Genomic DNA, 25,656 nt, shown 5'->3' on the forward strand with positions numbered 1-25,656 from the left:
TGCTTACTCAGTGGAATGAGTGCGCCTTGGCGGCTACTTTCAGAGAGGGTCTCTCTGATGCCATTAAGGATGTTATGGTGGGGTTCCCCGTGCCTGCGGGTCTGAATGAGTCCATGACAATGGCCATTCAGATCGATAGGCGTCTGCGGGAGCGCAAACCAGTGCACCATCTGGCGGTGTCCACTGAGAAGACGCCAGAAAGCATGCAGTGTGATAGAATTCTGTCCAGAAGCGAGCGGCAGAATTTTAGACGGAAAAATGGGTTGTGTTTCTATTGTGGGGATTCTACTCATGTTATATCAGCATGCTCTAAGCGTACTAAAAAGCTTGATAAATCCGTTTCCATTGGCACTTTACAGTCTAAATTTATTTTGTCTGTGACCCTGATTTGCTCTTTGTCATCTATTACTACTGACGCCTATATCGACTCTGGCGCCGCTTTGAGTCTTATGGATTGGTCCTTTGCCAATCGTTGTGGGTATGATTTAGAGCCTTTGGAAACTCTTATTCCTCTGAAGGGGATTGACTCCACCCCATTGGCTAATAATAAACCACAATACTGGACACAAGTGACTATGTGTATTAATCCGGATCACCAGGAGACTATTCGTTTTCTGGTGCTGTATAATCTACATGATGATTTGGTGCTGGGATTGCCATGGCTGCAATCTCACAACCCAGTCCTTGACTGGAGAGCTATGTCTGTGTTGAGCTGGGGATGTAAGGGGACTCATGGGGACGTACCTTTGGTGTCCATTTCATCATCTATTCCCTCTGAAATCCCTGAGTTCCTGTCTGATTATCGTGACGTCTTTGAAGAACCCAAGCTGGGTTCACTACCTCCGCACCGTGAGTGCGATTGTGCTATAGATTTAATTCCGGGTAGTAAATACCCAAAGGGTCGTTTATTTAATCTGTCTGTGCCTGAACATACTGCTATGCGAGAATATATAAAGGAGTCCTTGGAAAAGGGACATATTCGTCCATCGTCATCTCCCTTAGGAGCCGGTTTTTTCTTTGTGTCAAAAAAAGACGGCTCTTTGAGACCATGTATTGATTATCGGCTTTTGAATAAAATCACGGTTAAATATCAATACCCATTGCCGTTGCTGACTGATTTGTTTGCTCGCATAAAGGGGGCCAAGTGGTTCTCTAAGATTGATCTCCGTGGGGCGTATAATTTGGTGCGGATCAGGCAGGGGGATGAGTGGAAAACCGCATTTAATACGCCCGAGGGCCACTTTGAGTATTTGGTGATGCCTTTTGGTCTTTCTAATGCCCCTTCAGTCTTCCAGTCCTTTATGCATGATATTTTCCGCGATTTTTTGGATAAATTTATGATAGTGTATCTGGATGATATTCTGATTTTTTCGGATGACTGGGACTCTCATGTCCGGCAAGTTAAGAGGGTTTTTCAGGTTTTGCGGTCTAATTCTCTGTGTGTCAAGGGTTCTAAGTGCGTTTTTGGGGTTCAGAGAATTTCCTTTTTGGGATATATTTTTTCTCCCTCTTCCATTGAGATGGATCCTGTCAAGGTTCAAGCTATTTGTGATTGGACGCAGCCCTCTTCTCTTAAAAGTCTTCAGAAATTTTTGGGCTTTGCCAACTTTTATCGTCGATTTATTTCTGGTTTTTCGGATGTCGTTAAGCCATTGACCGATTTGACTAGACAGGGTGCTGATGTTGCTGATTGGTCCCCTGATGCTGTGGAGGCCTTTCGGGAGCTTAAGCGCCGTTTTTCTTCTGCCCCTGTGTTGCGTCAGCCTGATGTGACTCTTCCTTTTCAGGTTGAGGTCGACGCTTCTGAGATCGGAGCTGGGGCAGTGTTGTCGCAGAAAAGTTCTGACTGCGCCGTGATGAGGCCTTGTGCCTTCTTTTCCCGTAAATTTTCGCCCGCTGAGCGGAATTATGATGTTGGGAATCGGGAGCTTTTGGCCATGAAGTGGGCGTTTGAGGAGTGGCGCCATTGGCTCGAGGGGGCCAGACATCAGGTGGTGGTATTGACTGACCACAAAAATTTGATTTATCTTGAGACCGCCAGGCGCCTGAATCCTAGACAGGCGCGCTGGTCATTATTTTTTTCTCGGTTTAATTTTGTGGTATCGTACCTACCAGGTTCTAAGAATGTTAAGGCGGATGCCCTTTCTAGGAGTTTTGAGCCTGATTCACCTGGCAACTCTGACCCCACAGGTATTCTTAAGGAGGGAGTTATCTTGTCAGCCGTTTCTCCAGACCTGCGGCGGGCCTTGCAGGAGTTTCAGGCGGATAGACCGGATCGTTGTCCGCCTGATAGGCTGTTTGTTCCTGATGATTGGACCAGTAAAGTCATCTCTGAGGTGCATTCTTCTGCGTTGGCAGGTCATCCTGGAATTTTTGGTACCAGGGATTTGGTGGCAAGATCCTTCTGGTGGCCTTCCCTGTCACGAGATGTGCGAGGCTTTGTGCAGTCTTGTGACGTTTGTGCTCGGGCCAAGCCTTGTTGTTCTCGGGCTAGTGGATTATTGTTGCCCTTGCCTATTCCTAAGAGGCCTTGGACACACATCTCGATGGATTTTATTTCAGATCTGCCTGTTTCTCAGAAGATGTCTGTCATCTGGGTGGTGTGTGACCGTTTTTCTAAGATGGTTCATTTGGTTCCCCTGCCCAAATTGCCTTCTTCTTCCGAGTTGGTGCCCCTGTTTTTTCAAAATGTTGTTCGTTTGCATGGTATTCCTGAGAATATCGTTTCTGACAGAGGAACCCAATTTGTGTCTAGATTTTGGCGGGCATTTTGTGCTAGGATGGGCATAGATTTGTCTTTTTCGTCTGCTTTTCACCCTCAGACTAATGGCCAGACCGAGCGGACTAATCAGACCCTGGAGACATATCTGAGGTGTTTTGTGTCTGCTGACCAGGATGATTGGGTTGCTTTTTTGCCATTGGCGGAGTTCGCCCTCAATAATCGGGCCAGCTCTGCCACCTTGGTTTCCCCGTTTTTCTGTAATTCGGGGTTCCATCCTCGATTTTCCTCCGGTCAGATGGAATCCTCGGATTGTCCTGGAGTGGATGCGGTGGTGGAGAGATTGCATCATATCTGGGGGCAGGTGATGGACAATTTAAAGTTGTCCCAGGAGAAGACTCAGCTTTTTGCCAACCGTCACCGTCGTGTTGGTCCTCGGCTTTGTGTTGGAGATTTGGTGTGGTTGTCTTCTCGTTTTGTCCCTATGAGGGTCTCATCTCCTAAGTTTAAGCCTCGGTTCATCGGTCCGTATAAAATATTGGAGATTCTTAACCCTGTTTCCTTCCGTTTGGACCTCCCTGCATCCTTTTCTATTCATAACGTTTTTCATCGGTCGTTATTGCGCAGGTATGAGGCACCGGTTGTGCCTTCCGTTGAGCCTCCTGCTCCGGTGTTGGTTGAGGGTGAGTTGGAGTACGTTGTGGAAAAAATCCTAGACTCCCGTGTTTCCAGACGGAGACTCCAGTATCTGGTCAAGTGGAAGGGATATGGCCAGGAGGATAATTCTTGGGTCACTGCATCTGATGTTCATGCCTCTGATCTGGTTCGTGCCTTTCATAGGGCCCATCCTGATCGCCCTGGTGGTTCTGGTGAGGGTTCGGTGCCCCCTCCTTGAGGGGGGGGTACTGTTGTGAATTTGGATTCTGGGCTCCCCCGGTGGCTACTGGTGGAATTGAACTTGTGACATCATCTTCCCTGTTCACCTGTTCTGATTAGATCTGGGTGTCGCTATATAACCTGGCTTCTCTGTTAGATGCTTGCCGGTCAACAATGTTATCAGAAGCCTCTCTGTGCTTGTTCCTGCTCCCAGACATCTACTAGATAAGTTGGACATTCGTCCATGTTTTGTTTTTGTATTTTGGTTCCAGTTCACAGCTGCAGTTTCGTTACTGTGTCTGGAAAGCTCTTGTTGATCAGGAATTGCCACTCTGGTATTATGAGTTAATGCCAGAGTCCTAAAGTAATTTCTGGATGTGTTTTGTTAGGGTTTTCTACTGACCATGAAAGTATGCTTTCTGTCTTCTGCTATCTAGAAAGCGGACCTCAAATTTGCTAAAACTATTTTCCTGCTGCGTTTGTTATTTCTTCTAAAATCACCGCCAATATATGTGGGGGGCCTCTGTCTCCTTTTTTTTGGGCATTTCTCTAGAGGTGAGTCAGGTCTTATATTTCCCTCTGCTAGCATTATTTAGTTCTCCGGCCGGCGCTGGGCATATAGGGATAAAAAGTAGGACATGCTACCTGGCTACTTCTAGATGATGCGGTAGGTTTAGTTCATGGTCAGTATAGTTACATCTTCCAAGAGCTTGTTCCTATAGAGGCTTATGCTAGTTCTCTGGCCATGGAGATCATGACAGATCTCCAAGGCATATTTTTGTAAACACTGCCTGATTACGGTGAGCCCTTGCTGCACAGTAGAGAGGGTAAGAGAGGGATTCTCTCTGCAGTATAAGAACGTGTGTTTAATTAAGGCAGAGGTTAAGGGCACAGGTGGAGGCACTACAGGAGGTGGAGAAAGCAGATGCACTGCAGGAACTGTTACATGCAGAGGTTTGTTCCACAAGCCCTGGGGATTCCAAGACTTGGTTTCTAGTGACACCAATGTGTCTACTGCTTTAGTTTTCCATCCCCTGGTGAGTACTAGCTTAGTTCTTCAACCCTAGCTGTTTAGTAGTTTAGTTCTCCAATCCCTATTGTCTATTAGTTTAGTTTTTCATGTTCTGGTGTTAATTTGTTTAGTTCTGCAATCATAGCTGTTTAGTAGTTTAGTTCTCTAATCCTTGTTGTCTATTAGTTTAGTTATCCATTGTGTGGTGGTGTGTAGTGGTTTAGTTCTACAACCCTAGCTGTTTAGTAGTTTAGCTCTCCAACCCCTGTTGTCTAGTAATTTAGCTATCCATCTTATGGTGTGCAGTGGTTTATTTCTCCATCCCCAAGCACCCTGCAAGCCTTGGGGTTTGCAAGACTTGTGTAGCAGCCCCTTCCCTGACTGCCCCTACAGCCACCAGAGTCACCCAGTGCCCAGTCACAGAGATGTAACTCCCCTGGCCATACTTGCTTGTCCAGGTGTCATTGTTGAAATGCACCCTGGCGTACATAGAATTTTTCAGGCAACAGGTGATGTTCCCTCTGCTAAACAGGCCTACTTCACAACCCTCGTATCTTTCCTATCCTACAACCCCAAACAGTTATTCAAAACCTTTAACTCCCTCCTCCGCCCTCCACTGCCCCCTCCAACCTCCCTCATCTCTGCTGAGGACTTTGCCACACACTTTAAAAATAAGATTGATCAAACAATGCAAGTCTTCATTGTTCAACCACCACAACCCCTTTGTATACCAGACCAATGCCCAAAACCCATAACCTCCCTCTCTAAGATCACTGAAGGGGGGCTTAATTGTCTCCTCTCCAAATCGCACCTCACCACTTGTGCGCTTGACCTCATCCCATCCCACCTCCTCCCCATCCTCACCACCACACTTATCCCATCCCTAACCCACCTCTTCAACCCATCACTAACTTCTGACACCTTCCTTTCTGCTTTCAAACATGCCACAATCACTCCTATCCTTAAAAAGCCAACCCTCGACCCAACAGCTATGTCCAGCTATCGCCCAATATCGCTGCTTCCATTCGCTTACAAAATCCTGGAGCAGCACGTCCATGCTGAACTTTCCTCCCACCTCTCATCTAACTTGCTCTTTGACAATCTACAATCTGGTTTCTGCCCCATCACTCAACTGAGACAGCCCTGACCAAAATCACTAATGACATACTTGCAGCCAAAGCTAACGGACAATACTGTGTACTCCTCCTTCTAGACCTGTCCTCTGCTTTTGACACAGTTGACCACTGCCTCCTACTACAGATCCTCTCCTCCTTTGGCATCAAAGACCTCGCCCTATCGTGGATCTCCTCATACCTTTCCAACCGCACATTCAGCGTCTCCCACTCCAACACTACCTCCTCATCCCACCCTCTCTCTGTTGAAGTCCCCCAAGGCTCTGTTCTAGGACCCCTACTCTTCTCAATCTATACACTTGGCCTGGGACAACTCATAAAGTCCCATGGATTCCAGTACCACCTTTATGCTGATGACACTCAGATCTACCTTTCTGGCCCAGACGTCACCTCTCTGCTGTCCAGAATCCCGGAGTGTCTATCAGCCATATTCTCCTTTTTCTCCTCTCGCTTCCTCAAACTCAATGTGGACAAATCTGAACTCATCATCTTTCCTCCATCTCATAGATCTTCCATACCTGACCTATCTATTGCAATTAATGACATCACACTTTCCCCCGTACCGGAAGTCCGCTGCCTCGGAGTAACCCTTGACTCTGCCCTGTCCTTCAAACAGCACATCCAAGCTCTTTCCACCTCCTGTCGCCTCCAGCTCAAAAATATCTCCAGAATCCATCCTTTCCTCAACTGTCAATCTACTTAAATGCTTGTGCATGCCCTCATCATCTCTCGTCTTGACTACTGCAACATCCTTTTCTGTGGCCTCCCTGCTAACACCCTTGCACCTCTCCAGTCCATCCTTAACTCTGCTGCCCGACTAAATCATCTCTCTCCTCGCTACTCCTCTGCTTCCCCCCACTGCAAATCTCTTCACTGGCTCCCATTCCCTCAGTGTATCCAGTTCAAATTACTAATACTGACCTACAAAGCCATCCATAACCTGTCTCCTCCATATATCTCTGAACTAAACTCTCGATATCTTCCCTAATGTAATCTCCGGTCCTCCCAAGACCTCCTTCTCTCCTCCACACTTATCCGCTCCTCATCCAACTGCCTCCAAGACTTCTCCAGAATATCCCCCATCCTCTGGAATTCTTTGCCCTAACACATCCGACTATCAACCACATTTGGATCCTTCAGACGGAACCTGAAAACCCACCTCTTCAGGAAAGCCTACAGCCTGCACTGACCCTGCTGCCTCCTCACCACGACCGAAGCTACTGCCTCACCAACACCGTAGTTCCTACAACCTTCAACCTATTGTCTCCATCTCCACCATCCTGTAGAATGTAAGCCCGCAAGGGCAGGGTCGTCACCCCCCTGTATCTGTCTGTAATTGTTAGTTTGCTTACTGTAAGTGATATCTGTTTTTGTATGTAACCCCTTCTCATGTACAGCACCATGGAATCAATAGTGCTATATAAATAAATAAATAATAATAATAATGTTGTCTGCAACTTGTTGCTGTAGCGCAGGGACATCTTTCTTAGATAAGTAATGGTGACTGGGCAACTGGTACTGGGGGGACTGCGACGGCCATCAGCTTTCAGAAACCATCTGTATCCATAAGGCGGAAAGGTGGCATTTCTGTGGCCAACAGATTGGAGTGGCCATACAATAATCACAGAGAGCAAAGGCCATGGATCATACAGAAACAAGTGCTGTGATCTTTGTAGAGAATAGCTCTCAGCTGGCCCCTATCGTCCAGAAACTGACACAATTGGGTGACGAATCATCCGAGGAGGCCACAGGCTTTTCACAATAATTAGTTCTCAGAAATGTAATAGTGAGCGTACAGCTTATCAACGTCCAGATTACGACACATGGAATACGCGTATATCATACTATACGATCACTGCTAACTCCACGATAACCCTCTGCTGAGCTACTCAGCTGCATGCCTCTGGGTTTGCACCAAGTGTGATCTACTACCTCATTGTCATCCTCTCTGTTCTCCAACTCCTTGCTCTGAGAGTCTTCCTCCTCCTCTTCCTGCCTTGACAGCATAGTACAGTCCGCGGGTGTCTCAAATATCTGAGTCTTGTCACAAATGGATCACTTTCACCCAACGTGGTTAACATCTCTTGAGGAGGGTTTTGTTTATGCTCGTACAAAACTTCGTCCATCCATGGATCAAAGTGAGATAAAATTTGGTCATCAGTGCAGATGAGTTCCTCCTCTTAACACTGTGAATCTTAGAGTACACTTCCTTTTCCCGTGGCATACAAAAGTGTGAAGAGATCTGCAGACTCAGCCATCTGTGATTCCCAACAGTCTGTTGGGTGCTTGGAGAGTTGTGATGTGAGGGAAAAAAATGGGTACTAGGGGTGCCACCACTGAGGACTGTACTGTGTGTGATGTTAAGGTGGAGGAAGAGGAGCAGAGGCCACTTGATGCAGTACTTGCCATCTGCTGGAGCACATGTTCTTTCTGGCCCTCATCCACAAAGCATACCGTTGTACGGCTGCCAAAGATAGGGAGCGGAGTTGCCCGTCCAGTAACAGAAGTTGTAAAAATGCTGTGCAAATTCTGACTGCAGCAAAACAAACAGACTTCTCATCCCTTATATCATACCTGTCTCACAACCCTAAACAGCTATTCAGTACTTTCAACTCTTTCCTGTGTCCACCAGTTCCCCCTCAATCTCCTCTCATCTCAGCTGTATACTTTGCCTCACCACCTGTGAATTTGACACAATAAATTCCCACCTCATTCCAAACTTTACCACAGTTTTCATCACAAGCCTAACCCACCTCTTCAACCTGTCACTAGCAACTGGTGTCATCTTCCATCCTGATTGAAACATACCTCAATCACACCCATCCTCAAAAAGCCCACCCTTGACCCATCCTCAGTGTTTACCTATCGCCCCATATAATTTCTCCTCTTTGCCTCCAAACTACTGGAACATCACGTCCATGTTGAACCGTCCTCCCACCTCTCCTTTTGCTCCCTCTTTGAACGCTTACAATCTGACTTCAGACCGCACCATTCCACTGAAACTGCCCTGACTAAAGTCACCAACGACCTACTAACTGCCAAATGAAAGTGATGCAAGTTTCTCCTTCTCCTTCTCCTGGACCTGGCATCTGTCTTTGACACAGTGGACCATTCCCTCTTACTACAGACTTTCTGATCTGTTGACATTACAGACTTTGTTGGATCTCCTTGTGCCTAACAGACAGGACATTCAGTGTCTCCCACTCACACACCACCTCCTCATCTCGCCCCCTATGATTAATTTGTAGGACCGTGAACTATGCTTTGAGGTCGCACGCATGTGCTCCCTCTTAAAGGGACCACCCGCATAAACCTAAGGTATTCCCAACCTATAGCTGGGCGACACTTTCTATTTAAGGCTTCTCCTCCAATATGGAGGTGCCAGAGCTAAGATGTTAGTTTGCCTTGCATGCTTGCTAGTTGTCAGGTTCCCCAGGTCCGCTTGTCTGCTTGTCTACCCTGTACCCGTCTGTTCTTACCTGTGTGTTTCTGTCTGGTCGTACCTCTCTGCGCTCTTCTGTCCATCAGCTGGTCCATATCGCACCTGCCAGTGCCCATCTGTCTAACACCAAGTCCAGCCCACACCTGCCAGTGCTTTTCTGTTCCTCAGCTGGTCCCAACTGCAGCCATGGCTCCAGAGTCCCTACAGTGCCTGCCTGCAGTTTTCATCCCTCCTTTGGGTAGTAGCAGCATAGGGTTACAGCTGCCATTTTCTGTAGGTTTGCCATGGAGTAGCACCTGGTTCCACCTCTTTGCACCTCCAGGTTTTCACCTGCTGCCACTTGTCCAAGTAGGGATTTGGTAGGTCATGTAGTTACGCCCCTTCCAAGCTTTCAGAGGGATACGGAACAGTGATTCTACCACCTTGACCGTTACAGTCTCCATCTGCTGGGTTGGCTTTAGTGGAAGAGGTGTCTGTCCTTGCTATACTAATTCTACTTTATTGCAATTGATGCCACTTTGTTGGTGTCTGCCACTAATTTTTGTAAATGTGTAGACTCCTGTTTGAGTCTCCTTCATGTGTGTTGCCTGTAGCAGTAGGACTCCAAGATCGTCAGGCCTCCACTTCCTTGACTCCTTGCTACTATCCTTAGATTTTTCTGACAATAGTACTCTACAAAATTTATGTGATATTTATGCCACCTGGGTGTGGCTGAGTATGAATACAGGTTGAGCTGTTGCATGTGGTATCGGGGCTCCCAGCAAAGGAGGCCTATACTGATCACTCACCCACCTCGTCTTACTGTGACATTCAATTGAAAGCTGTAAATGCTGTCACAGACCCCGATACCTCATGCCTGGCTGATTGCTGAAATGCCATGCTACAATTAGTACTGTGGGTAAATTGAGGCCACTTCCCTGGTGTCTGCCCCTAATTTGATGTGTTTTGGAAGCATTTGGGGCCGTTATAAGTTGTTGTGCATGCGTTTGTTTTTGCCTCCCATTGATATGAATGGTGTTCAGTTATGTTTGGTGAATATTCATAGGCGAATATTGCAAATTCGGCAAACGTAATCCGAACCTAACATTGAAATATTCGATCATCTCTATTGCTGACACTGTAAATGTGGAGAAATGAAGATTATTACACCTGCTAAAATGTCAACTGCTAAATAAAGACACGCTATTTTTTAGAACAATAGAAAATTATGATTTTTTTAACCCCTTAACGACCGTTGACGCATACGCTGCGTCATGAAAGTCGGTGCCTTAACGACCTGTGACGCAGCGTATGCGTCATGGAGGGATCGCGCTCCTGCAGATCGGGTGAAAGGGTTAACTCCAATTTCACCCGATCTCCAGGAACAGGGGGAGTGGTGCTTCAGCCCAGGGGGGGTGGCTTCACCCCCCCGTGGCTACGATCGCTCTGATTGGCTGTTGAAAGTGAAACTGCCAATCAGAGCGATTTGTAATATTTCACCCCAAAAAACGGTGAAATATTACAATCCAGCCATGGCCGATGCTGCAATATCATCGGCCATGGCTGGAAAACCTAATCTGCCCCCACCCCACCCCACCGATCGCCCCCCCAGTGCTCCGGTGCGCGGTCCGCCCCCCTAATTCGTTCTGTCCGCTCCTCCGTTCTCCTGTCCGCTCCCCCCGTGCTCCGGTGCCCCCTCCCTGTGCTCCGGTCCCCCCCCCCCTGTGCTCCGGTCCCCCTCCCGTGATCCGATCACCCCCCCTTCATACTTACCGGGCCTCCCGATGTCCGTCCGGCTTCTCCATGGGCGCCGCCATCTTCCAATATGGCGGGCGCATGCGCACTGCGCCCGCAGAGTCTGCCGGCTGGCAGATTCATTTCAGATGTATTTTGATCACTGCGATATAGCCTATCACAGTGATCAAAATAAAAAAAAGTAAATGACCCCCCTTTATCACCCCCATAGGGACAATAATAAAAATAAATAAAATTTTTTTTTTTTTTTTCTGCTAGGGTTAGGGTTAGAACTAGGGTTAGAATTAGGGTTAGAATTAGGGTTAGGGTTAGGGGTAGGGTTAGGGCATGTGCACACAGTGCGGATTTGGCTGCGAATCCGCAGCGGATTGCCGCGGATCCGCAGCGGATCGGCCGCGGATCCGCAGCGGATCCGCAGCGGATTGGCCGCTGCGAATTCGTAGCAGTTTTCCATCAGGTTTACAGTACCATGTACACCTATGGAAAACCAAATCTGCTGTGCCCATGGTGCGGAAAATACCGTGCGGAAACGCTGTGTATTTTCCGCAGCATGTCAATTTTGTGCGGATTCCGCAGCGTTTTACACCTGTTCCTCAATAGGAATCCGCAGGTGAAATCTGCACAAAAAAACACTGGAAATCCGCTGTAAATCCGTAGGTAAAACGCAGTGCCTTTTACCTGCGGATTTTTCAAAAATGGTGCGGAAAAATCTCACACGAATCCGCAAAGTGGGCACATAGCCTTAGGGTTAGGGTTGGAATTAGAGTTAGGGTACCGTCTCACAGTGGCACTTTGATCGCTACGACGGTACGATCTGTGACGTTCCAGGGATATTCATACGATATCGCTGTGTCTGACACGCAGCAGCGATCAGGGACCCTGCTGAGAATCGTACGTCGTAGCAGATCGTTTGGAACTTTCTTTCGTCACTGGATCTCCCGCTGTCATCGCTGGATCGTTGTGTGTGACAGCTATCCAGCGATGCGTTCACTTGTAACCAGGGTAAACATCGGGTTACTAAGCGCAGGGCCGCGCTTAGTAACTCGATGTTTACCGTGGTTACCAGCGTAAAAGTAAAAAAAAACAAAAAACGTACATACTCACATTTTGGTGTCCTTCAGGTCCCTTGCCGTCTGCTTCCTGCTCTGACTGTCTGCCGGCCGGAAAGTGAGAGCAGAGCGCAGTGGTGACGTCACCGCTGTGCTGTGCTCTCACTGTACGGCGGCGCTCAGTCAGAGCGGGAAGCAGACGGCAAGGGACCTGAAGGACACCAAAATGTGAGTATGTACGTTTTTTTTTTTTACTTTTACGCTGGTAACCACGGTAAACATCGGGTTACTAAGCGCGGCCCTGCGCTTAGTAACCCGATGTTTACCCTGGTTACCCGGGACCTTGGCATCGTTGGTCGCTGGAGAGCGGTCTGTGTGACAGCTCCCCAGCGACCACACAATGACTTTCCAACGATCACGGCCAGGTCGTATCGCTGGTCGTGATCGTTGGTAAATCGTTATGTGAGACGGTACCCTTAGGGTTGGAATTAGGGCTAGGGTTGGAAATAGGGTTAAGATTAGGCTTGTGGTTAGGGTTAAGGATAGGGTTAGGGTTGTGTTGGGGTTACAGTTGTGGGTAGGGTTGGGATTAGGGTTAGGATTAGGGTTGGATTTAGGGTTACGGGTGTGTTGGGGTTAGGGTTGTGGTTAGGGGTGTGTTGGGGTTAGGGTTGTGATTAGGGTTATGGCTACAGTTGGGATTAGGGTTAGGGGTGTGTTGGGGTTAGTGTTGAAGTTAGAATTGAGGGGTTTCCACTGTTTAGGCACATAAGGGGTCTCCAAACGCAACATGGCGCCACCAATGATTTCAGCCAATCTTGCGTTCAAAAAGTCAAATGGTGCGCCCTCCCTTCCAAGCCCCGACGTGCGCCCAAACAGTGGTTTACCCCCACATATGGGATACCAGCGTACTCAGGACAAACTGGGCAACAACTATTGGGGTCCATTTTCTCCTGTTACCCTTGCAAAAATAAAAAATTACTTGCTAAAACATAATTTTGAGGAAAGAACAATTATTTTTTATTTTCACGGCTCTACGTTATAAACTTATGTGAAACACTTGGGGGTTGAAAGTGCTCACCACACATCTAGATAAGATCCTTTTGGGGTCTAGTTTCCAAAATGGGGTCACTTGTGGGGTGTTTCTACTGTTTAGGCACATCAGGGGCTCTGCAAATGCAACGTGACGCCCGCAGACCATTCCATCAAAGTCTGCATTTCAAATGTCACTACTTCCCTTCCGAGCCCTGACGTGCGCCCAAACAGTGGTTTACCCCCACATATGGGGTACCAGCGTACTCACAACAAACTGGGCAACAAATATTGGGGTCCAATTTCTCCTGTTACCCTTGTGAAAATAAACAATTGCTTGCTAAAACATCTTTTTTGAGGAAAGAAAAAATGATTTTTTATTTTCACGGCTCTGCGTTGTAAACTTCTGTGAAGCACTTGGGGGTTGAACGTGCTCACCACACATCTAGATAAGTTCCTTGGGGGGTCTAGTTTCCAAAATGGGGTCACTTGTGGGGGGTTTCTACTGTTTAGGCACATCAGGGGCTCTGCAAACATAACATGATTCCCGCAGACCATTCCATCAAAGTCTGCATTCCAAATCGTCACTACTTCCCTTCCGAGCCCCGCCATGTGCCCAAACAGTGGTTTACCCCCACATATGGGGAATCAGCGTACTCAGGAGAAACTGGACAACAACTTTTGGGGTCAAATTTTTCCTGTTACCCTTGGGAAAATTAAAAAATTCTGGGCTAAAAAAATATTTGTCAGGAAAGAAAACACATTTTTTATTTTCACGTCTCTGCGTTATAAACTTCTGTGAAGCACTTGGGGGTTCAAAGTGCTCACCACACATCTAGATAAGTTCCCTTGGGGGTCTAGTTTCCAAAGTGGGGTCAATTGTGGGGAGTTCCTACTGTTTAGGCACATCAGGGGCTCTGCAAACGCAACGTGACGCCCGCAGAGCATTCCATTAAAGTCTGCATTTCAAAACATCACTACTTCCCTTCCGCTCCCCGACGTGTGCCAAAACAGTGGTTTACCCCCACATATGGGGTATCAGCGTACTCAGGAGAAACTGCACAACAACTTTTGGGGTCCAATTTCTCCTGTTACCCTTGGGAAAATAAAAAATTGTGGGTTAAAAAATCATTTTTGAGGAAAGAAAAATAATTTTATATTTTCATGGCTCTGCGTTATAAACTTCTGTGAAGCACTTGAGGGTTCAAAGTGCTCACCACACATCTAGATTAGTTCCTTGGGAGGTCTAGTTTCCAAAATGGGGTCACTTGTGTGGGAGCTCCAATGTTTAGGCACACAGGGGCTCTCCAAACGCGACATGGTGTCCGCTAATGATTGGAGCTAATTTTCCATTCAAAAAGCCAAATGGCGTGCCTTCCCTTCCGAGCCCTGCCGTGCGCCCAAACAGTGGTTTACCCCCACATATGGGGTATCATCGTACTCAGGACAAACTGGACAACAACATTTGGGGTCCAATTTCTCCTATCATCCTTGGGAAAATAAAAAACTCCGGGCTAAAATTCATTTTTGAGGAAAGAAAAATATTTTTTTATTTTCATGGCTCTGCGTTATAAACTTCTGTGAAGCACCTGGGGGTTTTAAGTGCTCACTATACATCTAGATTAGTTCCTTGGGGAGTCTAGTTTCCAAAATGGGGTCACTTGTAGGGGAGCTCTAATGTTTAGGCACACAGGGGCTCTCCGAACGCAACATGGTGTCCACTAACGATTGGAGCTAATTTTCCATTGAAAAAGTCAAATGGCGCGCCTTCCCTTCCAAGCCTTGCCGTGCACCCAAACAGTGGTTTACCCCCACATATGAGGTATTGGCGTACTCAAGAGAAATTGCCCAACAAATTTTAGGATCCATTTTATCCTGTTGCCCATGTGAAAATGAAAAAATTGAGGCTAAAAAATTTTTTTTATGAAAAAAAGTACTTTTTCATTTTTTACGGATCAATTTGTGAAGCACCTGAGAGTTTAAAGTGCTCACTATGCATCTAGATAAGTTCCTTGGGGGGTCTAGTTTCCAAAATGGGGTCACATGTGGGGGAGCTTCAATGTTTAGGCACACAGGGTCTCTCCAAACGCGACATGGTGTCCGCTAACGATGGAGATAATTTTTCATTCAAAAAGTCAAATGGCGCGCCTTCCCTTCCGAGCCTTGCCGTGCACCCAAACAGTGGTTTACCCCCACATATGAGGTATCGGCGTACTCAGGAGAAATTGCCCAACAGATTTTAGGATCCATTTTATCCTGTTGCCCATGTGAAAATGAAAAAATTGAGGCTAAAAAAATTTTTTGTGAAAAAAAAGTACTTTTTCATTTTTACGGATCAATTTGTGAAGCACCTGGGGGATTAAAGTGCTCACTATGCATCTAGATAAGTTCCTTGGGGCGTCTAGTTTCCAAAATGGGGTCACTTGTGGGGGAGCTCCAATGTTTAGGCACACGGGGGCTCTCCAAACGCGACATGGTGTCCGCTAAAGATTGGAGCCAATTTTTCATTGAAAAAGTCAAATGGCGCTCCTTCGCTTCCGAGCCCTGCCGTGCCCACAAACAGTGGTTTACCCCCACATATGAGGTATCAACGTACTCAGGACAAATTGGACAACAACTTTTGTGGTCCAGTTTCTCCTTTTACCCTTGGGAAAATAAAAAAATTGTTGCTAAAAGATCATTTTTGTGACTAAAAAGTTAAATGTTCACTTTTTCCTTCCATGTTGCTTCTGCTGTTGTGAAACACCTGAAGGGTTAATAAACTTCTTGAGTGTGGTTTTGAGCACCTTGAGGGGTGCAGTTTTTAGAATGGTGTCACTTTTGGGTATTTTCGGCCATATAGAACCCTGAAACTGACTTCAAATGTGAGGTGGTCCCTAAAAAAAATGGTTTTGTAAATTTTGTTGTAAAAATGAGAAATCACTGGTCAAATTTTAACCCTTATAACTTCCTAGCAAAAAAAAAATTTATTTCCAAAATTGTGCTGATGTAAAGTAGACATGTGGGAAATGTTATTTATTAACTATTTTGTGTCACATAACTCTCTGGTTTAACAGAATAAAAATTCAAAATGTGAAAATTGCGAAATTTTCAAAATTTTCGCCAAATTTCCGTTTTTTTCACAAATAAACTCAGAAATTATCGACCTAAATTTACCACTAACATGAAGCCCAATATGTCACGAAAAAACAGTCTCAGAACCGCAAGGATCCGTTGAAGCGTTCCTGAGTTATTACCTCATAAAGGGACACTGGTCAGAATTGCAAAAAATGGCAAGGTCATTAAGGCCAAAATAGGCTGGGTCATGAAGGGGTTAAATCGGCATAATGACACTGCAAATGTGGAGTAATGAAGTTTAGTCTCCCTGCTGAATTGTCGCGTAAGATTATCTGTACCCGGACTGCACCAGTTGCACAACTGCTAGACAAATGTTAGGTATTTTAAGTGGAAAATAGCAGAGAGCTGCAGCATGTACTTGCAATGATCAGAACACCCAGGTGCCTGACTTTCACTCGAATATACCGAGGCAAATACCTAATTACTCGCCGAGTAACGAATAGCCCATATAGTGTACTATTCATACGTGTAATGAATAGTGCCGAATGTATTCGCTAATCACTAGTAATGAAACATGCTCTATATATACAGCTCTGGCAAAAATTAAAAGACCACTGCAAAATGTTCAGTTTTTCTGATTTTTCTCTTTATAGGTTTATTTTTGAGCAAAATTGTTATTCTAGTCTATAAACTTCTGATAACATGTTTTCGAATTTCCAAGCAATAAATTTGTATTTTTTTCTGAAAAGGTCAAAATTAAAAAACAAACAAACAGTGCTTTCAGACCTCAAATAATGCAAAGAAAGCAAGTTAATAATCATTTAGAAACAACAATTCTAATGTTTTAACTTATGAAGAGTTCAGAAATCAATATTTTTGTGGAATAACCATGATTTTTAATCACAGCTTTCATGCGTCTTGGCATGCTTTCCACTAGTCTTTCACACTGCTTCTGGAGCAAGAATTTAAGCAGTTCTTCTTTGTTTGATGGCTTGTGACTATCCGTCATCCTCTTGATTACATTCCAGAGGTTTTCAATGGGGTTCAGGAGATTGGGCTGCCCATGACAGGGTTTTGGTGGTCTCTTAATTTTTGCCAAAGCTGTACTCTAATCTTACTAACACATCTCTTTGTAAAAGGATGTACAATAACAAATGATATTGTGGTACTGTACCATACCGATGTACAATAACAAATTATACTGAGGGGATAACAACAGGGTGCCTCTTGTGGTCACATTCAACCCCCACATGAGCATCCTAAGGAAAATTGGTGCTGATCTCCAACCCATATTCAACAGAGACCACAAATTGAAAGACATATTCCCAGAACTACCACTTCTCTCCTATAAACAGCCCCCTAACTTAAGGAATCTGCTTGTCAGAAGTGTCCTCTCATCACCATCAGTGACTGGCACAATCCCTTGTAACAATAAAAAATGCAAAACGTGTACCCACATATTACCAACAAATATAGTCCACGTGCCAAACACAAATCAGGACTATAAGGTCATGGACTCTTTTTCATGTATATCCTCCAACGTGGTGTGCATGATACAATGTACGAGGTGCCCTGGAAGTATTTATATTGGGGAAACTATGCAAAGACTACAAACTAGGATGAATCTACACAATCAGGAATGAAATGGACACACCTGTGGGAAAACATTTCCCTGGACCTGTACACAGTATGACAGATTTAAAAGTCTTAATACTAAAAGGACATTTTAAGGATGACAGAGAAAGAAAAATTTGGGAAATCAAACTAATGAAAATGTTCAATTCTTTAACACCGGGACTGAATTTAACACCTGGATTTATGAGTCACTACATGGATACAATTCACACCTCCACCAGATGGACTCCGGATAACTAAGAACATTATTCTCACTGCCTCTCCATTTGTAAGACAATGCCTCAGTTGATTTCCTTGACTTATCTATGGACTCATCACTTCCCACCCCCTAACAAATGTCCTACTGTAGTACTCTTTGAATGTTGTGCTTTCTTCTTATTAATCTATTTGTAATATTGCCTGAAGAAGGAGCCACTGTGCTCTGAAAGCTTGCAAACATTATTTTCTGGTTAGCCAATAAAGGTATCACTCCCAGAATACTTTTGTTGTCATTGGGCAGAAAAGTATTCACATCTTTATAAAAGGGAAATTTAACATAAAACCTCTGTTAGCATAAGCCATATACTGCTGACATATGCAGCACCCCAGTAGGTGGGCGGAGCACCTGGGTAGAAAATCTGTGTTTGAAAGTGAAACCAATGGCCCTTCCCCTGTGTTACGTTCTCCCCAATCTGCTGTCCAGAAAGTAGGCGCTGATGCCTCCTGTTCACAATCTGCAGTTGCACAGACACAACAGTCAGCAACCACGTCCAAGTTTGTTGTCCCAGTGCAGTGTTCAGTTGTCCCTTGTCAGCATACATGTTTGTTCCCAAGTTGTTAGTTAGATAGAGCATACATATTCGTTAGCACTTTACATTGTCTGTTGCTGGACAAAGACCATTCCTGGCTTTTCCAGGCTCCTAAATGAGACTTGTGTTTCTTTATTAAACTGTCCTTTCCCTTACATTTTCTACATTTTGGTTAAAAAAAATCGAGATGGGGTATTGCCAGTTTCTGTACATTTTAATCAGGTTTAAGAGACAGGGTTAATGTGATCCACAGACCTATTTAGGCCTCAGCCTTACACATATTGGAACATGGTCATTGCCACGCTAAGGCCTTTACCTGAGGTCTGTAGCACTGCATGTCACCTGAGTAATACACTTCACAGACCTCAACACTCTCTGGGACATGTCCTGTAATTACTCCATTGTTGCTCAAAACCATGTAAGGCTACGTTCACATTTGCGGTGTGCGCCGCAGCGTCGTCGCCGCAACAAAACGCATGCGTCGTGCGGCCCTATCTTTAACATTGGTGCCGCATGGGGCCGCATGTACATGCGTTGTCATGCGTTGTGTTGCGTTGTACGCCGCATGCGGCGTTAGGGCGCACCTGTCAGGGCGCGGCAAACGCAACATGTTGCATTTTTGGGGCGGCGCCGTCCTTTTAAAAAACGCATGCGTCGTGTTTGCGTCGTCGATGCGCCTTATTCCCCATTGACTTGTATTGACAACGCAGACGACGCAAGTACTTGCGTCGTGGTGCGTTGTACGACGCATGCGTTTTCAATTAAAAAATGCAAAACATTGTCTAGACTTTGTCTAGACACTAAAAAAACACTATATATATATATATATATATATATATATATATATATATATATATATATATATATATATATATATATATAAAAAGGGGTTTGGCATTGTCTTTCACAAGGCTATCACACAAGACAAGACTGAGAGGAGAATCTGCTTTCCAAACCTGTAAGTATATATTTATCTTTGCATATTTTTTATTCTGTGTTTTATTTCTTGATTTTGATTTAATTTGTGCAATGTTTGGTCTGTGCTATTGTACGGTTATGGCACTGTGGGTTGTTATTGAAAAATTGTTTTTTTTTATCTGGTTCTGATGTACTTCTGGCGTTATGATGGCGTTTATTGTCTTTGGCCTTGCTTGGTTTTGGATTGGTTTTGGATTGGTTTTGGGTTGTTCTGGTGTCATGCGGTTGTTCAATGTCTTTTTTTTGGCTGATTTTTTATTGTTAAATTTCTGGTGCATGTCTTTTTCTGGTTTCTATTGTTGGGGGTAACCGTATGGCGTTTTATTGGCTCATGTCTTGCTGTGTTTTATCATGCTGTTGGCATTTTTTTTTCTTTCCTTGAGTGTCTTTTCTTGCTGGTGGGGGGGCTACATTTATGATGTTTCATGTATTGTTCCGTGCGGCTATATGCCATTCTATTTTCATTTTTTTAATTTATTTATTTTTTTATCTCTGATGGTTTAACGTCGTTTTCCATATGGCATATATCTCGTTCCTTGACTGTTTGCATTGCCAAGTGTGTAGTATAATGGATGTTTTTTGTTTTTTTTTTGGTGGGGCCCTTTTTTTTTAGTTTCATGGGTTTTTTTTTTCTATTTGACTATGGTTTATCTTTTGGGTTGCTGTATATTGTAACAGCGGTTGTCCCGTAATGTTTATTGCTTATTATCTAGAATGGTATTTATCGCCTTTTTCTGATGTATTTCTGTGGTTATAAGTCAACAGATGGTGTTGTTTTGGATCATGTCTTGTAGTAATTGTAAAGTATGGCGTTCATTAGTTTGCTATTTCATTGTGCCTTTTTTTTCCTGTATAAATAAAGGTATTTTTATTTTTAAAAATTTGGACATAGGTGTCTATTTTGTTTGGGTCTATTCTTGTGTTGTATCTTCTATTGTATTCTCTTGCAATGTATGGCGTTGTGGTGTCGCTTGTTGAGTTTGCATTGTCCTATCAGTCAACAGTCAATTGTGTTTTTGTTTTTTTTTGGCTATTTTAGTGTATGTGGCATTGTTAGCTTTGGATGTGATTTTTTGCTCATTTTTTCATTGCAGAACAAACTTGCAAGAATGGCGAGTGACTCTGAACATAGCCAATCGGCGCGGGGGAGTGCGGTGAGTAATTATGGCCAGTTGCTTATTATTCGCTGCCATTCGTAGCATTGGCAATAATTTTTGTATACAATATTTACAGGCTTCTTCAAGTGAGGGGGAAGGCACTCAGCGGGAGCAGAGAGCTCGGGGCCAAGGTGTGGCGTCAGGACGGCGAGTGAATATTTATTTATTTATTTTTTTTTAAATTTCTTGACTAGCATCCTGCTGTGAGGAACATTACATTTGAGTAGCATCCTGCTTTCACTAGGGATGTTTACTAAGCTTAATTACATTATAGCTTTTAAGGGCAGCAAGTATTGGGGGAAGGTAACATATAGTTGAACTCGCTGCACAAAAACATTCCTAAATACAGGTGTAGAAACCAGAAATATACATACAGACAGGATAGGGCAAAGGTACATATCATGACAGGTGCTGGTGGTTGTTAATATTTGCATATTTGTAACCTTAATGTTTTCTAATTTTTCTAGGTTTCACAACGGGACCAAGGAGATCGTGGGATAGATGTGGACCTCCTGATCTCCAGCATCCAGGAGCGTGGCCCGTTGTGGGACAGCCGTGACCTCCGGCACATGGACCAGGTGGTGTTGAGGCGTTTGTGGGTTGAGGTGGCAAAGTCGCTGTGGGATGGCTTTGAAAGCGCTTCAGGCACAGACAAAAGCAACTTTGGTGAGTATTGCTGATACGCCCTGCTGATACGCTGCTATGACCCATCTTGCCAGGATAAACACAACCGTGTGTGATGCGATCAACGCCTAAACTTTGCATCGCACACGGTTGTTTTATCCTTTTAAAATGCAAAATATGTAACCTTTTTTTTTTCTTTGCATTCACAGTTAAAAAGTTGAGGACCAGATGGCGATCCATGAAGGACCGTTTCAATAAGGGAATCCGTGCTGAGGAGGAGCAATCTCGGAGTGGTGCTGCTTCGCCAAGTCTGTGCCCTACAAATACAACAGGGCACTACAGTTCTTAAGACCGGTCCTTGGCCGCCGACAGTAAGTATTGTGTCCACATACCATATTGCACAGCCACATTGTACATTGCCCAGCCACATAGCATATTGCACAGCCACATAGTACATTGCCTAGCCACGTACATTGTGCATCCACATAGTATATTGCCAGGCCACTATATCGCAGCCACATAGTACACGTTCTAGCCACGTATCCACATAGTATATTTCCCATGCACATAGTGTATTGGCCATCCACGTAGTCAGCGTAGCATATTGGCCATCCATGTAACTTTTTCCCTAGTGGACTGGTATATAGCCCATTAGTAATTTTTTTGGTTAAGCGTGAGTCCTTGTAGTCCATGACAGGTTACGTTCTGAGTCAGGGTAGTTCTGATCGCAGGAATAATGATGACGTCTCGATCACATGATCCTAACGTCATGGCCGTTCCTGCGATCAGATCAGCAAAGTCACTGTGTTTTTTTTTTGTTTGTTTTTGTTTTTTAATTTTTATCTTGACTTTAAATTTTATACTATTTTTGCGGCATAGGCAGCGTCAAGAAAGAGTTTTAGACCAAATTTTTTTTTACCCATGACAGTGGTATGCGGTCAAAAGGCTTTGGCAGCGGGAATGAACAGTCATTTTCTGCCGTTGGTATGTCCATGATTGTTATCGTCAGCCATAACGGTCAGCTGGCGATAACAATCAGCAAGTTATTATAGCCAAACACAGACTGAGAGACAGAGGATTGTAATGTATTGTTGTGTAATGTAATGTTAATTTTATTACAGGAGTTGGCGTAAGTGATAGGTTATTAATTGAAAACTAATTTTTCCCTTATCTTTTCACAGGACACACAGCAGCACCCTCGAGCGAGCTCGCCCCGCAGGAGCGGACCTTCATGAATCGCCATCTGACCCGTCACAGCCCTCCCACAGCGACAGCAGGCTTGCACCACCATCTGGAGAACCGGCAGCCGGTCCATCAGGTGTTCCCCTGCCCGAGGCCTCTGGCGCTCCTTCGTTCGGGAATTCCCGACAGCGCCAGCGGGCCTCGGACAGGCCAGCCATGCCCGAATTTTTGCATTTGAGCACGGTTTTCCAGAACTGTTTCAAGGCGTTGAGCGATAAAATGGACACTCGTCTGTCCAATATCGACCAGCGCCTTGAAAATATGGAATCCGAGCTCTCGAGCCCGGCCAAACATTTTTTTAGTACCATTGCTAAGGGCATGGTGGAACACCTTACGCCGGAACTCCAGATTTCGGTGATGCAGGCCTGCAACACTGCCTACGTGAGGGCTCGGCAGCAGGCTCGGGTCATGCAGTCAGCGACAATGCCCGTAGTGCCGTCGCTGGCTAGCATGACTCCGACTCCTGCTGCAGAGCCACTCCAGCCACCCCACCAAGGTCCACGTGCCGAGCGACGCCACCACAGGCACCATAGCATTGTGCCGCCGACTCCTGCTCCTGCCAGGCCCTCATCCTCCCGTAGCCGTCATGATGTGGGAGCTGCCGCGGGAGAGAAAAAAAGAAAAAGAAGGAAGAGGACACACACTGAGGCTCTGGCTGCTCCAATACAGACACCTAGTTCGCGTCGGGGCTCTAGCCGCAGCAGGAGCAGCCAGGGCCCTTCAAGAACCAGGCCAAGACTAGTGTTGCCTCCTCCCTCCCCTACAGAGTTGGCGGTTTCTTCCCCAGTCTACCCTGCGGAGGGTTTGGACCTGCCATCGAGCCTCCTGGACTCTGGCTCATCATCCTCCTCTTCCTCTCCCCATTCCCAACCAGAGACATACCATTCCCCCATGGTGGCAGAGGTTGATACCCCCTAAGTTTATTTCCCCTTTTTTTTTTCTGTTTCCCCCCAATAAAAATTGTTCATTTTAAAACAACAATATTTGTTCTTATTTTCCAGTATACTTCTCGGCAATTCACGCCGTGCGCCGTCTACACATATTTTGTGCTTCAAACACCTCATATATGCAATGTCAGACAGTACTTTTACAATTTTTATTTTGCCTTTTTTTGGGTGTCTCTCATTGCTGTATGAGGTGTTTACAAACACTAAGGGTATGTGTCCACGTTCAGGATTGCATCAGGATTTGGTCAGGATTTTACATCAGTATTTGTAACCCAAAACCAGGAGTGGGTGATAAATACAGAGGTGGAGCATATGTTTCTATTCTACTTTTCCTCTAATTGTTCCACTCCTGGTTTTGGCTTACAAATACTGATGAAAAATCCTGACAAAATCCTGATGCAATCCTGAACGTGGACACATACCGTAAAGGTACCTTCACACTTAACAATACTGCAGCGAAACAGACAATGATGCAGATCACTGCAGCATCGCTATTTGGTCGCTGGAGAGCTGTCTGTGTGACAGCTCTCCAGCGACCAACGATGCCGAGGTCCCCGGGTAACCAGGGTAAACATCGGGTTGCTAAGCGCAGGGCCGCGCTTCCGATGTTTACCCTGGTTACCAGTGTTAAATGTAAAAAAAACAACAGTACATATACTCACAATCGCGTCCCCCGGCGTCCGCTTCCCTGCACTGACTGAGTGACGGCCCTAACAGCAGAGCGGTCACATCACCGCTGTGCATTCACTTTACGGCCAGCGCTCAGTCATTGCAGGAAGCGGACGCCGGGGGACGCGAAGATGAGTATATGTACTGTTTTTTTTTTAACATTTAACACTGGTAACCAGGGTAAATATCAGGTTACTAAGCGCCGCCCTACGCTTAGTAACCCGATATTTACCCTGGTTACCATTGTAAAACATCGCTGGTATCGTTGCTTTTGCTGTCAAACACAACGATGCACGGCGATCTGACAACCAAATAAATATGTTATATGGTATGGTATAAATTTGTTCTTTGAAGCAGGGTAGAAAACTTAGAAAACATTTTTATTAAACAACAACATTTTAAAAACAAAGGGTTCCAATTTTTTAGATACGGCACATTACATTTGTGAAGTATAGGTAGATGCCAAATTTGACATAACCAAACCAACCTAAACGGATTACATTTATTGCACATAATACTGGAGAATTAGTTTATTATTATATTATATTTTTAGCACAGTCACAGTAGAGGTATTTATTGGTGTAGTTAAAACCAGAATACAGTCCAACAGTAACATAACACTACACCATTTGATCTTGCCATGACACACGGCCAACATCTGACACAAAATAGGCCGCAAAACGATCCCTCATCTGCGCAATTTCCACACTTGTCCTCAGAGGATGATCATGGTAATCGGGCAATGGGTTGGCTATGGGTTCATCGAGTTCCACATTCAGTCTCTCTTTGGCCATAATGTAATTGTGGAGAACCACACAAGCCTTCACCACCTCATCCACTGATTCAATTTTAAGATTAATGGCGGATCCTAATATACGCCATTTGGAGACAAGGATGCCAAAGGCGCACTCCACAGTCCTTCTGGCCCTGGACAGTCTGTAATTGAAAACCCTTTTTGTATGGTCCAAGCCCCGACTGGAGTAGGGTTTCAATAGGTTGGCAGACATTTGGAATGCCTCATCCCCAACCACAACAAATGGCATCGCAGGGCCTTCGGTGTGGGGAAGAGGTCGTGGCTGGGGGAAATTAAAATTGTTGCCATATAATTTTTGGCCCATATCCGACTCTTTAAATGTGCGTGAGTCATTTGCACGGCCAAACGCACCAATGTCCACTGCGAGAAAACGGCAGTCCGCACCGGCAATTACCATGAGCACAGTTGAAAAGTATTTTTTATAATTGTAGAAAAGGGATCCACTTTTCGCAGGCTTGGTAATCCGAATGTGCTTTCCATCCACTGCGCCAATACAGTTTGGAAAAGAACACACTTGCTCAAATTTCTGTTCGTTGGCCTCCCAGATTTCACTTGTAGGGACGGGTAAAAATTCCTCCCGGAGATTATCCCACAAAGCGCGGCATGTCTCAGCAGTAATTCCGGAAAGAGTGGAGACTCCAATCCGGAATTGAAAATGAAGTGATCTCAAGGTCTCTCCGGTAGCCAGGAAACTGCCAAGAAGATAAAGAAATTACATTAAAGTACATTGCAATTTTTAAAAGTACAT

The sequence above is a fragment of the Ranitomeya variabilis genome, chromosome 1 (genome assembly GCF_051348905.1).
Source record: "Ranitomeya variabilis isolate aRanVar5 chromosome 1, aRanVar5.hap1, whole genome shotgun sequence".
In the NCBI taxonomy this organism is placed as follows: domain Eukaryota; kingdom Metazoa; phylum Chordata; class Amphibia; order Anura; family Dendrobatidae; genus Ranitomeya; species Ranitomeya variabilis.